We start from the raw sequence: 16,032 nt of genomic DNA on the forward strand, positions 1-16,032 counted from the left end.
TAAACGAGGTGTATCACTCAGATCTAAAGTATCAGACAAATTCCTTAGTAGAGAACAGTTTGGTAACTTACAACTCATACCTATACACATTACAGCCATGCATATTATTGCAAAACATTGGTAATAACTTGTACATGTTTGTCTTTGTCTTATTTTCACCTGTATTTAATTATAATGTAAAGCCTAAGAACTTTAACAACAAACATTTAAATGCCTTCAATGTTTTAACTTTTGTTTGCATTTTGTACAACTATGGCTTTCAATAAAAATATAAAAAAATGGACGGATGAACATGCTGCAAATGTGTTCAACAGAAGTAAATTTTTGATAGCACAGGATGTAAAGACTGATCTAGTAGAGTAGGCTATAATGCATTTTAGGGGAGATTAGATATGTGCGATTCGTTTCGGATCGATTCGGAAATTCGGCCGAATTCGGTAAATTCGGGACTCGGATCGATTCAAATATCCGAATTAAAATAGTGCCGAATCTACCGAATAAATCTGAATAAGTTCGGATTTATTCGGTAGATTCGGCTGGCCATGGATTACACTAGTATTGTACAGTATATTAGGTTATATCACTGTGCTATGGGTTACACCTAATATACAATACATAATACTAGTCTAATACACAGCACATCCCACCTAATACTTACCGAAATTCCGAACCAAATTCAGCCAAATTTATTTGAATCCGAATAAATCCAAAATTAATCCGAACCGAATTTATTTGAATTTTTCCAAATTCGAATGGATCCGAACCGAAATTCGAAAAAATTTGAATCGAACCGAACCAAATTTTTTCGCCATGCATATGTCTAAGATTTACCTACCTCCAAGTAAACCTTGTGAATCAGTAGCTTTAGCCAAGAAGCTTAAAGGGACATTCAAGCTAAAATTTCAAAAGTGTATTTAAGTATGCACCGTGCACCAGCTTTTTAAACACAGCACTTGCTCAGAGAGCCTGAGGTGGTTGTACCATCTGGTAATGACTCAATTTGTTAATTGCTGACATGATACAAGCCCCACTGGCGTTTTGAGCATCTGTAGTATTTAAAATGCTGGTGCAGTGAGAATATCTAGCTATGCATCACATGCAAATGCAGAGAAAAATGTTAATACTAAAATAGAATCATTTTTAGCAACACTTGTATATTGTAAATATGTTTCTATTCAAAGATGTAATTCATCTATGCATTTAAATTTAGACTGAAATGTCCCTGTAAGTAACAACTAAAGATTTCCGGCCTTTACATGGACCTGAGAAATGAATGAACAGATTAGAGGATTGCCTAAAATCCTTTGTAGCATGTAGGTAAAATGTTAAATGGATATAAAACAAGTTGGGATAGAGACAAAATAATATGTACTTTAATTACTTTACCTGCAAATTTATACTGCAGCGCCTCCCCATTAACCCTTTCTTTTTAGTTTCTGAATTGTAAAGCTCTAACTCCCCCCACACAATTCCTTTTATGGCTGTATCTATGTTTATTGTTCTTTTGGTAGAATGCTAAAGTGAATAGGTATTATCTGCTGGAGCATGCCTAGTAGCTGTGAACTGCCAACAATTTTTAAACAATTTTTTTATGCAAACTATTTTAAATTAATTAGCCCTTTTATGATATGCACAGATCTCAACCTGTTTTATGGCACTTTAAAGCTCTTACTACATACAAATTATGAAGAAGTCTTTCTTTAGAATTTTGAGGAATAGGACGAGAAATCTCTGAATGTTAGGAAGTTTTGCAATATTTTTGTTGAATAACACAGAACCGATATTTGACTTCATAAAGAGTTTGCCTATAAACCCTTATCCAAACCCTCTTGTAAAAATGGAAGAATCCCAGGAATTCTACTAGAATGGCATTATTTTTACACCAGAACAGAAAAACTTTCCAAACCTTGTGATATATTTTTCTAATAACAGCTAGCTTTAATTAAAAGGACAGTCTAGTCAAAATTAAACTTTCATGGGGCGTGTCCGTACAGCGATCCTGAGCGGTCGCAATTTTCAAGAGCTCCAACTGATCTCTGAATATTCCGCTGAAATCAGGAGGCATTATACAGACATATTTCAAGAACTGTTTCTTATACCACTGCATAGCTCTACTGTGCAACATATATTAAAATCGAGCTGTATTTATGAAGTTCTAGCTCGAGATCGGACAGAAGAAGATTTGCGGCAGCGGCCATTAAGCAGGTAGCGCATCCCCCGTCGGCGTGCCAAGGTACTTAGCCCGAATTGAACACATCAATCGGAATTAAAGGGACATGAAACCCAAAATTTTTCTTTCATGATTTAGAAAGAGAACGCAATTTTAAACATCTTTCTAATTTACTTCTATTATCTAATTTGTTTTATTCTCTTGTTATTCTTTGCTGAAAAGCATATCTAGATATGCTCAGTAGCTGCTGATTGGTTGCTGCACATAGAAGCCTCGTGTGATTGGCTCACCCATGTGCATTGCTTTTTCTTCAACTAAGGATATCTAAAAAATGAAGCAAAATAAATAATAGAAGTATATTGTAATGTTGTTTAAATTTGTATTCTCTATCTGAATCATGAAAGAAAGATTTTGGGTTTAGTGGCCCTTTAAGGTCAGAGCACCCATTCTTAACTAACAAATACATACTGAGAAGCCATCGTTAGAAGAAGGAGATAACTGTGTTTGGAGTAGTGTACCTAACATAGCGACATGGTGTATATGGGAGAAATGGAGCAGCAAAACTATTTTATGCCAACGCTTGAGAGATTGTTTGAGTCACTTTTGGAAAAAGCTCCTTACGATTACTTGATGAACAAACTCTGCATTAAGGAGCAAATATGTCATCCCCGAGAAAGCCCTACAGATGTTTCCACTCAAAATGGCGCCAATCCTGTGACGTACACCAAAACTGAGCCCGAAAACACCATCCCAATAATACTGCAAAATGACACACAAGGATGTGGAGAGACAAGGCAAACAAAGGCACTTCTATATGAACAAGGGATCTTACAAAACAAGAAAATAATAAGCAAAGTCCCTGTGCATGTTGAAACCGGAGGCAGCCACCCGACAACCAGCATAAAGTACCTCATGGCTCCGAGGACAACTTTGACACAGCTCCCGTGCATAAATCAGATCCTGACACATGATGCACTTATGGTGAAGATGGGTGTGATTTCCCAGATGCCCAGACTCACAGGACTGTTAAGCGATAAAAAGGAATATACACTTACAACATGGGAGGTCTGCAGTAGTGGCCTATATAAGACTCGCAGGGCAATATCACATGGGACTCACATGGATCTACGGCAAAGGGAACTGAGGCCGAATCTGGGCCCTCAGTGTACAAGCAATACTCAGGCACTAGCAGGGTTCCACGTGGGGCCACCCACGGCAACGGCTCGCAGACAGAAGAGACCTGGGGACTGATCAATGCTTATCTCAGCCATAACCAAGTAAAGGTAGATGGTGGTAAATACAAGTTTAGATAGTGTGTTTCACAAGTTATATAAGTTAGTTATGTTTTAATGTATATTTTAATTCACATTACCAACACGATACAAGCAGCGAGATAGGTATACTTTATTACAAGAACGGTTGGGCTGACAAATCCTCATCTAATCGCACGCAAGGACATAATTAGTGTGGCAACATAGACCTGGCAAATCTATCAGAGGCTCCCATGGTTGCAGTTCTGTGGTCCAGATAGCGGTAAGACCAAGGACTGAATGTATGGTTATTACGTTGCGAGGTCCTGAACTGTTTATAGTACACTTATGTTGGTAAGCAGCCTAATAGTAATGCTCCACCATAAAAATGGAGGTGCCGAGGACATTAATGCTGTTTAACTCTTCACAGACCAAGGATTGAAATTATGTGTAGAAGGGGGTTGATGATGGCAAAAGGAGAGTTAAGATCGCACTGTAAAAATGTATTTGTGAATGTATATTAATTGAATGTTGTATTGCAGCACATAGGCTAAATATAATGGAGTGTCAACTTATATAATCTCCCCACGTGGCCAGCGCCCGAGGCCATTGATGGGTGGAACAGTTTACACCTCTGTTTCAATTTTGGCACTACTATACATTTATAGGCATTATGGGTTACAGCTCAGTATAAACAATTTAATGATACACGATAACACCTTAACCTAATAGCAACTGAAAATAAGATAGACCCCCAAAAATACCCAGTAACATATTGATGCCCCCTACAAGGTTCCTCAGCTCAATCTATATCAGTTAAAGGGTGTTAAGTCTTATAAAGCAAGTTCGATTCCGGGTTTTTTCTTTTAATTTTGTTTCCCCCCCTCTCTCCTCCCCCGTCCCCCTCCGATTCCGGGTTTTTTCTTTTTCTTTTAATTTTGTTTCCCCCCCCTCTCTCCTCCCCCGTCCCCCTCCCACTACTCTTCTCCCTATCTATGCCCAAAATAAGTTAGCAACGAATTAAATAATGACTCATGAGAGGTCTATACAATTAAATATTGGGCATTATTAGACATACACTGAGGTGTAGAGAGAAGCATATTGTGCCAATGATGTTATTTATAATGTATGTTATAGGTTTTTATTAACATAGCATATTGAATCAATGTGTTATGAAACTATAATGTATCTCTCTCAAAGCAAGTAATATATATTCAATTTATGACGTGTATGTTCAGTTGATATTAATAAAGCTCTTTTGAAAATTGAAAAAAATAAATAAAAAAAAATTAAACTTTCATGATTCAGATAGGGCATTCGATTTTAAACAACTTTCCAATTTACTTTTATCATCAAATTTGCTTTGTTCTCTTGGCTAAACCTAGGTAGGCTCATATGCTAATTTCCAAGCCCTTGAAGGCCGCCCCTTATCTCAGTGCATTTGACAGTTAGACAGCACTAGTTCATGTGTGCCCTATATATAGCATTGTGCTCACCCCTGTGTAGTTACAGATTTGCTAAAATGCAAGTTTGTCGAAAGAACTGAAATAAGGGTGCAGTCTGCAGATGCATAGATACAAGGTAATCAAAGAGGTTAACAATACTAATATAAATGTGTTGGTTATGCAAAACTGGGGAATGGGTCATAAAGGGATTATCTATCTTTTTAAATAATAAAAATTCTTGAGTAGTCTGTCCCTTTAAGATTTCTACAACCTCATATGAAAAACCTCTCTTAACCGCTTTAGAATTAGGCATTCTATCTCAAAGCCTTGAATTTGAGAGGTTCAAGACCTTGATAGTAGAAAGGACCTTGAGAATGAAGGTCGAACACAAAAAGAGAGACAAGAAGGGCGCCCCCTAGTGTAGCCAATAGGATAAATTGTATTGATCAAAAGTGGAAAAAGAATACTCACATATCCCAAAGGCAGAGATATGCCTAGATCAGGGGTGTCCAAACTTTGCTCTCCAGAGGTTTTGGAACTACATTTCCCATTATGCTCAGCTAGATAAAATGCTGGCTGAGCATCATCGGAAATGTAGTTCCAAAACCTCTGGAGAGCAAAGTTTGGACACCCCTGGCCTAGATGAACGAGCTGAGAACTCACAGTGACCCAGCACACTACACTATGCTGCAGGCTGCTCCTTTCGATTATTAACGTAGGCACAGAGAATCTAGAAGAAATCACATGAAAAGGGCGCCTCCTGGTGCAGATCAACCAAACAAATATCGCTCAAAGGAAAACCCCAAATATACCCAAGGTCACACTTAGGTCAGCACTCACAAGTGCCAAACACACAGACTGGGCTATTAGTAGTGGCCCAGCTCACTAAGACAAACGGCCAATGTTAAAAAATATATGACTCGGCTGGTAGGACTCCAAAGAAATGCTGCTTACAAAATATATAGTAAAAATATATATATTAAATATAAAAACAATACTACAATATAGTAGCACAACAATGCAATGCGTTTCTTGGCGGCCTCTGCGCCGTTTCCTCAGGCATATAGTGCTGTCTACAATCACCGAGAAGACATTCTAATGCCCATAATAGGAGTGTCAGATATAAATGAGACACCGCGGTTGTGCTGTGGCTAAGGACAACATTATCTTTCGCTACATCGGATGGCCTAGAGGAGGGTTCGGCACCTATGGATTCGATGTTACAAAACGGCCATCTAATCCCTTACAAGGTGGGAGCTGCTAACTCAGAGGAGAGAGACAACGATATACCACACGAAACCCCAAGAGTAGCGTCTACGAATGTCCCGAACGGTGCCGCTGTAACTGCCAAAGCCGATCAGGTAAGGGCCCACATGATACCTGGGACCGATGCAGAGGATCAATAAAACCTCTACCCGGCTATCATAAGAGCACCGCATGGTGTCTCGATCCCACTACAGACCCTGGGAGGAAAAGAGGCCCATGGAAGTTTGTGTGAGACTTGGTGGAAGGTGAACGAGTCCCTGCAGCCTGGGTTAAATGCACTACCCCAACCGATGGAGTTTCTACAAGACTAGACTTGGGACTAGATTATGGCAGTTTTTAAGACCGTGCATGAGAAGTCATAGTTTGTAATCCTCATGATGGACATACTGCTTAATAAATAAAGAACTGCTTCAGACTTTTTTCTATTGGCTAAATTTCATGTGGTTCTGCAACTATTAGAAGGCAGTATTACTATGTTTTTGGTAGTCTGACATTATGGCTAGGTGCCATATATTATACATCTTTTTACCACTGGTATAAATGCCATGTTGTGTTGTGAGTTGTATCAAGCTGACACCCTCACATGTTCATTACTTACCTTAAGCTTTAACTACTGTATATCACAGCTATCTTTGTATGTGGAAATACTTGCCCTTTAAAATATATTTAACACTTAGATATAAGTCCACATAGACAATGCTTAAGATTGAGTCGGTAGCCGCTATGTTCCATTTATATAGATAGTACTTGAGTCATTTATTACTGAAATTCTGATACGCTTATAAAGTAGTTTTGAGATCTTTGCCCGGGTGGCTCCACACTTTTTACCCCCCACCACCATATAGCACTCTGGTTACTTACTTAATACCCAGAGGCTAAAAAAAACACAGTTAATATACTTTTATTAATATTTCTAGTTCCTACAGTTACACCTCTTTATATTAAGACCTGTTGTAATACTGATGGCTATGTTATTATTTTATTAGAAAGGGGAAGACAGTTTAGAAAAGGGTCTATAATATCCAACTATAATACAATTTTAGCAAAGGATATAGGTATTTGAAAACGTGTGCCTTATAATTACCCTCCTCGTTATTGCCTTTAATATTAATCGTATGCAAGCTTACCTTATGCAAATCTGATCATTTTGATTCCTAGCTAATGGGCATATATTTCTTTTTCTTCTGTCCCAATTTGACACCACCTAATAACAGATGTGTTATAAAAGGTGTCTTCTTCTTTTCTACTTCATATATACAGGAACAGAACAATTCTGGTAACAATTTTATCCATATTCAGGGTGTGTCAATCAATCCAATTGTATTCGATTGGGTTGATTTCTGTCCGCGGCCTCAGAGCAGGCAGATAAGTTATGGAGCAGCGGTCTTTAGAAACAAAGGGGCATCAAGCGCCATACAGAGTTTGATAAATCAGCCCCTGAGTCTGCAAATAACTGCTTAGCAGTTCTGATCTTAAGAGATTCAGAATGACTGGGCAAATCAGCTGTAAGTTGTTTGTCAGAGACTCTTTTGCGCTTCCTTGGAGGAGGCGTGATACAGTAAACCACACAAATTCTTTTAAACTAGGAACAAAATCTAACGAACTCCCCTGTACAGAACAAAGAGAGGGAGGACAGACTCCTTTAGAGGCAAGGCAGCATTAGATTGGTTTAATGCATAAGGTGATCCATACATGAGCTACATAGCTGAGATCATGGAGTATAGGAATTCATTTACATAAAATAAACTTCTACATGTAATTAGAGGATCTATTCTCTAAAGGATCTAAATTAACAGGGACAGTTCCAGTATGCTCCATTCTTAATACAATAAATTAGCAGCTAAATATTCACAATAAAAGGCAGAGAATATATATCAATAGAAATTTAGACATGCATGGACTTAAACTTTAAAGTCCAGGAATAAAGAAGGAAAAAAATAGTAGCAAATAAATTAGGGGCCTCTTTTGGAATAATGTAACCACTAAGGGCCAGATTACAAGTGGAGCGCTAAATATCGCTTCCATAAAAGCGATATTTGAGCTCCACTTTGTAATGATAGTGCACGCTAATGTGTGCTGGTATTACAAGTTGTCAGCAACTGGGAAGCATTGCACTCATGAGAGCGCACTTCCATAGGCTCCTACGGGAGCCTCATTTTGATACCCTAAACCCTAAACCTTTCAAATGATTCAAACCCAAACTCTTAAAAAAATATGGAAAATATCCCCCTTCCTGAGCGACTACGGAGAAAACTGCAAAATGACAGCTTCTGTGCTCTGAAGAAAATAGGGGGGGGCTTACTCCAGCGGGGAAAAAAATGAACTGTTCCTGACACAGGAGCGCAGCACAGTCTGTATCTCTACTTGTCTTAAGTAATAAGCCAGTGCGCGCTATAAAAAAGACTTTATGCGTCAGGAAAACTGATACAGGAGTGCACCACAGTAGCATGCATCGGCTTCTTAACCTGCGATGCAAGAAACCGGTGCGTGCTGTAAATAGAGAAAAAAGCAAACAGTGCAAATTACAGGAGCACTAATAAAAACCGAGCCATTGTAGGAGTAAAGGCTCCAAAAAAAGCAGAGACAAAAGAACAGGCCCAGGTGATAAAAGCCTTTAGTTGAAAACAATAAAGTGTGCATATCCAACCAGAGGTCCCTACTGTCCCATAATAATCTCAGTGATCATATAATCATTAAAGGAAAAACACAACATCTTTCTTTCATGATTCAGATGGAGCATACAACTTTCCAATTTACTTTATTTTACTTCATTCTCTTGGTATCCTTTCAAGAGGCATATATGCACAGCCACCAATCAGCATGCAGCTTCCAGCTCTTGAGCCTACCTAGTTATTCAAGAAAGGATACCAAAAAACAAAGCAAATGTTTGGGTGTTATGTCCCTTTAAAAGCTTTAATAAGCTGGGGTAGACAATTTTAACTTCTATGTGCCTTCTATATTTTTCATAAGGAAAGGCCAGGGACATGTCAGGAGTCATGAACCTCTCACACAAACGCTAGACAACCAGGGATCACTGATCTGTAATACAACGAATAAAACATTTGAAGAGCATTGTAGTAGTAAGGTATCATATAATAGACCTACCCTTTCAGAGGCCTAGATTAGAAATGGAGCGCTAACATTTATTTTTGCAGTCATATTAAGTGAATGGTTGATATACAGTATATGGTGTGAGCCATACATTACACTATTCATGTCAGATAGTGCAGGTGCCTTATTTCCCTGCTAAAAGTTTTCTGAGGTTCTGCACTAAAATTTATAATGCTCAAGTCCAAAGCTGATGAAACACAAAAATTTTGCTCAAGTAGTAGAGTTTTCAGTTAAGATCTTTGTTATACATCTTTCATGTTTTTAAATGCACAACAGAAAGCAATAACATTTAATAACAGTGGGGATATTTTTAAAAGCCTCAACAGCAAATACGCTGCGTAATTGTTGCAAGCTTGATCCGACCTAGTTATCAAAGCCTACAGACCGGCAAATGTTGAAATTTGTGACGTAACATATGATCCGCCGGGTCTCAATCCGACGCAGATCGATGCTTACATCATTACAGATTTTTCTAATACACATTTGGCTCTATCTGACGCTTTTTCCCATTTACCAAATATTTAACAGGTACGCTCGCGGCTATTCCGGCCCAGTGTACCTGGTTTTCAATTGGCCACCCTGGAGGCCACGGATGCCATAGAAATCAATGGGAGTCTGAATGCACCGAAAGCTTATGTTTGATGCTGCCAGATATCCCATTGATTTATATGGTAGAAAACAAGTGACGTTTACACCTAACACCCTAACATAAACCCTAATCTGCCACCCCGACATCACCGCAACCTAAATAAAATGTATTAACCCATATTCCGCCACTCCACGACCCCGCCGCAACATAAAGTTATTAACCCCTCCGCCACTCCCCGACACCGCCGCCAGTAAATAAACATATTAACTCCTAAACCTCTGGCTTCCCACATCACCACCACTAACTAAACCTATTAACCCCTAAACTGTCAGCCCCCCACATCTCCATAAACTAAATTAAGCTATTAAATCCCTAAACCTAACAACCCGCTTACTTTAAATTAAAATTACAACATCCCTATCTTCAAATAAATGTAAACTTACCTGTAGAATTAAAATAAACTATTTTAAAATATTAATTAACCTACACTAACTATTATACTACAATTAAATTAAACTACCAATTAAATTAACTAAATTACATATTAAAAAACCCTAACCGTACTCAAATTATTTAAATGTACTATTAAATCTTATTACAAATTACTAAATTACAGAAAAAAAACACTTAGTTACAACCCCCCCCCCACTAAATTACGAAAAATAAAAAACCACATTATCAAAAATAAAAAAAGAATTACACCTAATCTAATAGCCCTATCAAAATAAAAAAAAGTCCCCCAAAATAAAAAGACCCCTAGCCTACAATAAACTACCAATGGCCCTTAAATGGGCCTTTTGTGGGGCATTTCTCCAAAGAAATCAGCTCTTTTACCTGTAAAATAAAAATACAAACACTCCCCAACAGTAAAACCCACCACCCAACCAACCAACCCCCCAAATAAAAAACCTATCTAAAATAACCTAAGCTCCCCATTGCCCTGAAAAGGACATTTGTATGGGCATTGCCCTTAAAAGGTCATTTAGCTCTTTTACATGCCCAGACCCTAATCTAAAAATAAAACCCACCCAAAAAACCCTTAAATAAACCTAACACTAACCCCTGACGATCCACTTACAGTTATTGAAGTCTTGCTTGAAGGATCCATCTAGCCGGCAAGAAGTCTTCATTCAGGCGGCCTCTTCGATCTTCATCCAGCCGGCGAAGTCCTCATCCAGGCGGCAAGAAGTCTTCATCCAGACGGCATCTTCTATCTTCATCCATCCGGCGTGGAGCAGGTCCATCCTGAAGACATCTGGCGTGGAGCATCCTCTTTATACGGTTGCCGCCGTAAACTGGAACTTCAATGCAAGTGACGTCATCCAAGATGGCGTCCCTTGCATTCCTATTGGCTGAAAGATTTCAATCAGCCAATAAGATTAGAGCTGCTAAAATCCTATTGGCTGTTCCAATCAGCCAGTAGGGTTTGAGCAGCTCTCATCCAATTGGCTGTTCCAATCAGCCAATAGGATTGAGCTCTCATCCTATTGGCTGATTGGAACAGCCAATAGAATGAGAGCTGCTCAAATCCTATTGGCTGATTGGAACAGCCAATAGGATTTTAGCAGCTCTAATCCTATTGGCTGATTGATATATAATAGATACAAATATAGTTATTCAAATTTTTCTATTTTAAATATTGCAACAACAAAGTATTACACTTAATGCTATACAGTCTAGCTCAACAGTAAAACCGACTGGAGGGCACTTAAATAAATATCAAATAATCACTGTCCCATCACTTAGATAATACAATCTAGCTCAAAAGCAAACTCCCCAGTATCGCTTGCCATGATCGTCTGTGCTGTCAGCCTCTCTACCAGCCATATAACATTTGGCCGATCGGATAATTGCAAATTCAATTATCCCACAGAGTGACCCACAACAGGCTGCTGATTTCTTGCTGTTGCTCTGTTTTCCAGCGTGACCCCATTCTTCAGCCGGATCCTCCATCACTAAATCCGCTCTGCAGTTCCACTGCTCTATTTATTATATCACTGGAGCTCACTCCGGGGGAAACTGATGCATAGTAAATCCAAAGTGAAAAGAAATTAGTAGCAAAATAGTAAGGCTCACCGTACATGTAAAATCAATAAACTTTATTTCATCTTCTTTAAAGCACTCCATTATAAAAAAAAGTGTTTTATCAGGCGTGAAGTCTTACACATTTTGTACATATACAGTGAGTCTCCGGGTAACTTCATTTCTTTTCAATTTGAATTTATTTCAAATATAGCATAATTTGAATATTACATTTAAAGAGAGCATTAGAAATTCCATTACAGATCTATCTATTTGATTTTTTTGTAATTCGAATATCACATAATTTGATTTGAATTATGCAATATTCGAAATAGAAATTTTTTAATGGAACATTATATTTAAAGATATCATTAGAAATACTATTACATTAAACAAATGTTATAATGTTGTACAAGCATTTGAAATTTGAAACAAATGTGTTAAAATTTGTTTAATTTTTTTGAATGTTGCAAAACCATTGTCCATCCCAAATGTCTAAGCTTCAAACCATATTACATAGTGCTTACTATGCTCACTATTCTTAAGGCTCAGAACAAAGATATTTTGCTTTACTTTTTCTTTAACACACAACTAACTGATTACCTGATTTTCTGCATTCATTATTTAGCAATCATACGCAATAACAAACATAAGATGAAGTTTAAATACGGACAAAAAGGCAAGACTTTGGACCCTAAATAAGCTGTCAAACAAACAGTCATGGGCTAGTTGGCATCACTGTTGCTCAAGGCAAATGCAAAGCCTGAACTAAGAGGCTCTGTGCGTGTGATTGACTTTCCTTAGAAGTCATTAATTGTAATTTTTATATAAAATCTGTCATTTTGTTTGCAAAACTTGCATTTGTTTCAGTCCAGGGACAAACACATTAAAAAGCTTCTGAGTGTTGTTTATCTTATCTCTTTTACTGGAGCCAATTAGGGACATAAAAAAACGAGCTAGGAGGGACGGAGTTCTGAATTCCACAGAATGCATTGAGCCTCCCTGGACTGCAGAGGAAAAGCTACAAGCTTCAGATGTGAATTACAAGAAAAGCAAGCAAATGATAAGAGAGTAATTTAACCTTTTATGGGGAATTAATGTTGAGTTTAAAGGGACAGTATACACCAATTTTCATATAACTGCATGCAATAGATACTACTATAAAGAAAGATATGCACAGATACTGATATAAAAACCCAGTTTAGCACTGTGGAAAAGGTTAGCTGGAACACCCACTGCAAGTGGTTGTATAGCAAAAACAGCAGGCACTCCCCCACTCCCCCTTCCTCTGCATATGAAAAGACTGTTTACACAAACAGGAGCAAGCTGGGGTAGGTATACATCAGTATTCTCCTGGTTAGGAGTCTGAAAATCAATCAATTTAAATTTTATTTAAAAATAAGCAAAACTATAATTTTTTTTAAAAAAAGGTGTACTGTATAGGCAATATAAATAGATCATCTACAAAACAATTATGCAAAGAAAAATCTAGTGTATAATGCCCCTGTAATGTCCCATTAAAGGGACACTAAACACAAAATATTTTTCATGCAAACACGTCAGAAATGGAATGCAGTGATAGCTAGATAACAACATGGCGCCACTCATGACTAGATGGAGTCAGTTAAAAGGGACATTTAACAAAAAAATAATATTTCTTTCATTTTAACTAGTTTTCTAATTTACCTGTTTTAGCAAATTGACCTTGTTCTTTTGGTATCTTTTGCTGAAAAGCAGGGACGTAAGCTCAGGAGCATGCATATGCCGTGAGCATTAGATGGCACTATTTTCAGCCCTGTAGTGCTCCAGACACTTACCTAGGTATCTCTTCAACAAAGAATACTATGGGAACAAAGAAGTTTGATAATAGAAGTAAATTAGACACTATTTTTTAATAAAACTGTATGCTCCCTCAACCCCAATTCTCCTGCAAACTACCGCCCCATGTCACTGCTTCTGATAGCTTCAAAAGTCCTTGAAAAACTAGTTTTCGATCGCCTTGCTCTCTCCCGCCTCTCCCTCTTCAATCCATCCTAAATGCCTCTGCTAGATTAATCCACCACTCCCGACGCTCTGTATCTGCTGTACCCCTCTGTGAGTCCCTTCACTGGCTCCCCATTCACAGCAGAATTAAATTCAAAATTCTCACTCTGACCTACAAAGCCTTTACAAATGCAGCCCCCCCCTACCTGTCCTCACTCATCAACAAATATACTCCAGCCCATCCCCTAAGACCCAACAACGATCTACTCCTTGCATCTTCTACCATCACCTCCTCCATGCTAGACTACAGGACTTCTCTTGTGCAGCACCAACCCTCTGGAATGCACTTCCTCGAGCTGTCAGACTTTCCCCCAACCTCTCCTACTTTAAACTCTCCCTAAAGACCTTCTTGTTCAGGGAAGCCTATCACTAAATCAGTAACTAATGAATTCCACTTGACTAATAGTTGCCCTCCTCTAACTCCACACTAACATCATTCCCACCTTTGCAGTCCCCACCTCCTGTTTCTCACCCTCCTACCATCTATATTGTAAGTTCCCATGGGAACAGGGCCCCCAATTCCCCTGTATTTGTTTGCTAACTTTTGTCTGGTGTCTCATATTGTACTGTACTTTTATCTTTGTTACCCATGGACAGCGCTGCGGAATCTGTTGGCGCTTAATAAATAAATAATAATAATAATATTCTTCTATGTGAAATGTGAAATATTAATATTTTCATGTCAGATTAGAGCGATCGTGTTTGCGTGAGTAGGGTGTTTTTACCACTTTTTTTGCTCCATTGACGTCTATGGGGGAATAGGCTATTGCATGCACAATATTCTAAGTTTGGCTTTTTATGTGCTTCTGGTTAGCACACGAGCAAAAGTAGTTTACTTATAACTTGTAATACTAGTGCAACCCGACACACGCAAAAAGCATACTTCTAGAGCAGTTAACTCTCGAGCAGGAGCGTTAAATAGCGCTCCACTTGTAATCTGGCCCAAAATGCGGGTCTCATATCCCTTTAAGGTACTTTATTGTTTTATTTCATTTTCTTTAGTTTGATCTGGTGGTCATTAATTTACTAATGTAACCTGTTATATACTGTTCTTTATTTATTGAAACTCACCCACATTGTGCAAGAGAAGAAAATCCGTGAAATGCTATAAATTCAGCCATACTGAGTCCCATTGCAAGTGGAAGAATAAGTGAGTTTATCTTGATCATTGTATAAGCTTTTTATAATTATTACATTATACAGAATATTTGATAACCACTCATGATTAAAGGATTTCAAATAATCAGATTAGCTTCTAATACAATTCATATCCATATCATTTTTTTAACTGCTTAATTGCCAGCATGTTTTTCCTAATTATGTTAAAAAGTAACAAAAAAAAGGTTCCCCTGTATTTCTCTTATCACACAAAAATGACTGTCACGGTGTAATATGGATATAATTAATTTGCTTTTTGCCTCTTGTGTTATGCATACCCTAACAGATTTAAACTGTTTACAGTTTCTTTAATTTCAGAACTAGGCAGTGATCTGCATCCCAAACCAACCTTCCAAAGGCTTTTGTTTTCATTGCCAAATAGCTAGCAAGAGAATGCTCATTAACTGCTAATTAATGGCCTGGGATCCAGAGGTGGGGGATTTGGAAATAAAGCTTAGCTGTGTGAGTTTACCAGACATGACCTTTAAAAAGTTTTTGTTTAACCAACTTGGGAGTGTTTGGATGCACAGTGTTCCAATACTACTAACTCCTTCATAGCCGGAGCCTGGTTTGTATAACAATTGCTAGCAAAATTACAGGGACGTCTGAAGGTGAAGGTGTTCCTTACTTACCAGGATAGCTATGAATTTATACATTCATTTAACCCTATTCCGTCAAACTTCTTTAGAGAAAGATTACCTTCTCTGGCAAGGCATGTATAGAGCTTGGCATGAATTGTTCTAAACACCTGTTGTCAACAAGTTGTAATGATACACTTCCTACAGTAGATGGCAATAGAGCTTTTTAGTACAATAATATGGCCAAGTTTTTTTATGCAAAATTCCACAAGAACCGAACTATGGAGGAATAATAATAAGAACAAAATCAGTCCATATTCAAATTAAAACATTATTATTTGCAAATTCACAATATTTTAGACTTCATATATAATAATGCAAATTACTTTACTTGGTCTGA

At 37.9% G+C, this 16,032-nt stretch overlaps 1 long non-coding RNA gene across 1 annotated transcript in view; it reads right to left on the reverse strand.

Annotated features, from left to right (window-relative positions):
• The window catches only part of LOC128647852 (uncharacterized), an 83,185-nt gene extending 67,414 nt beyond the window's left edge, over positions 1-15,771 (reverse strand). Inside the window, exon 1 of the long non-coding RNA XR_008400436.1 lies at positions 15,687-15,771. This is a non-coding gene — a long non-coding RNA (uncharacterized LOC128647852). The remainder of the gene's footprint in view (positions 1-15,686) is intronic.
• Positions 15,772-16,032: the final 261 nt, after the last annotated feature.

This window comes from Bombina bombina, chromosome 2, assembly GCF_027579735.1.
Source record: "Bombina bombina isolate aBomBom1 chromosome 2, aBomBom1.pri, whole genome shotgun sequence".
Taxonomy (NCBI): Eukaryota; Metazoa; Chordata; class Amphibia; order Anura; family Bombinatoridae; genus Bombina; species Bombina bombina.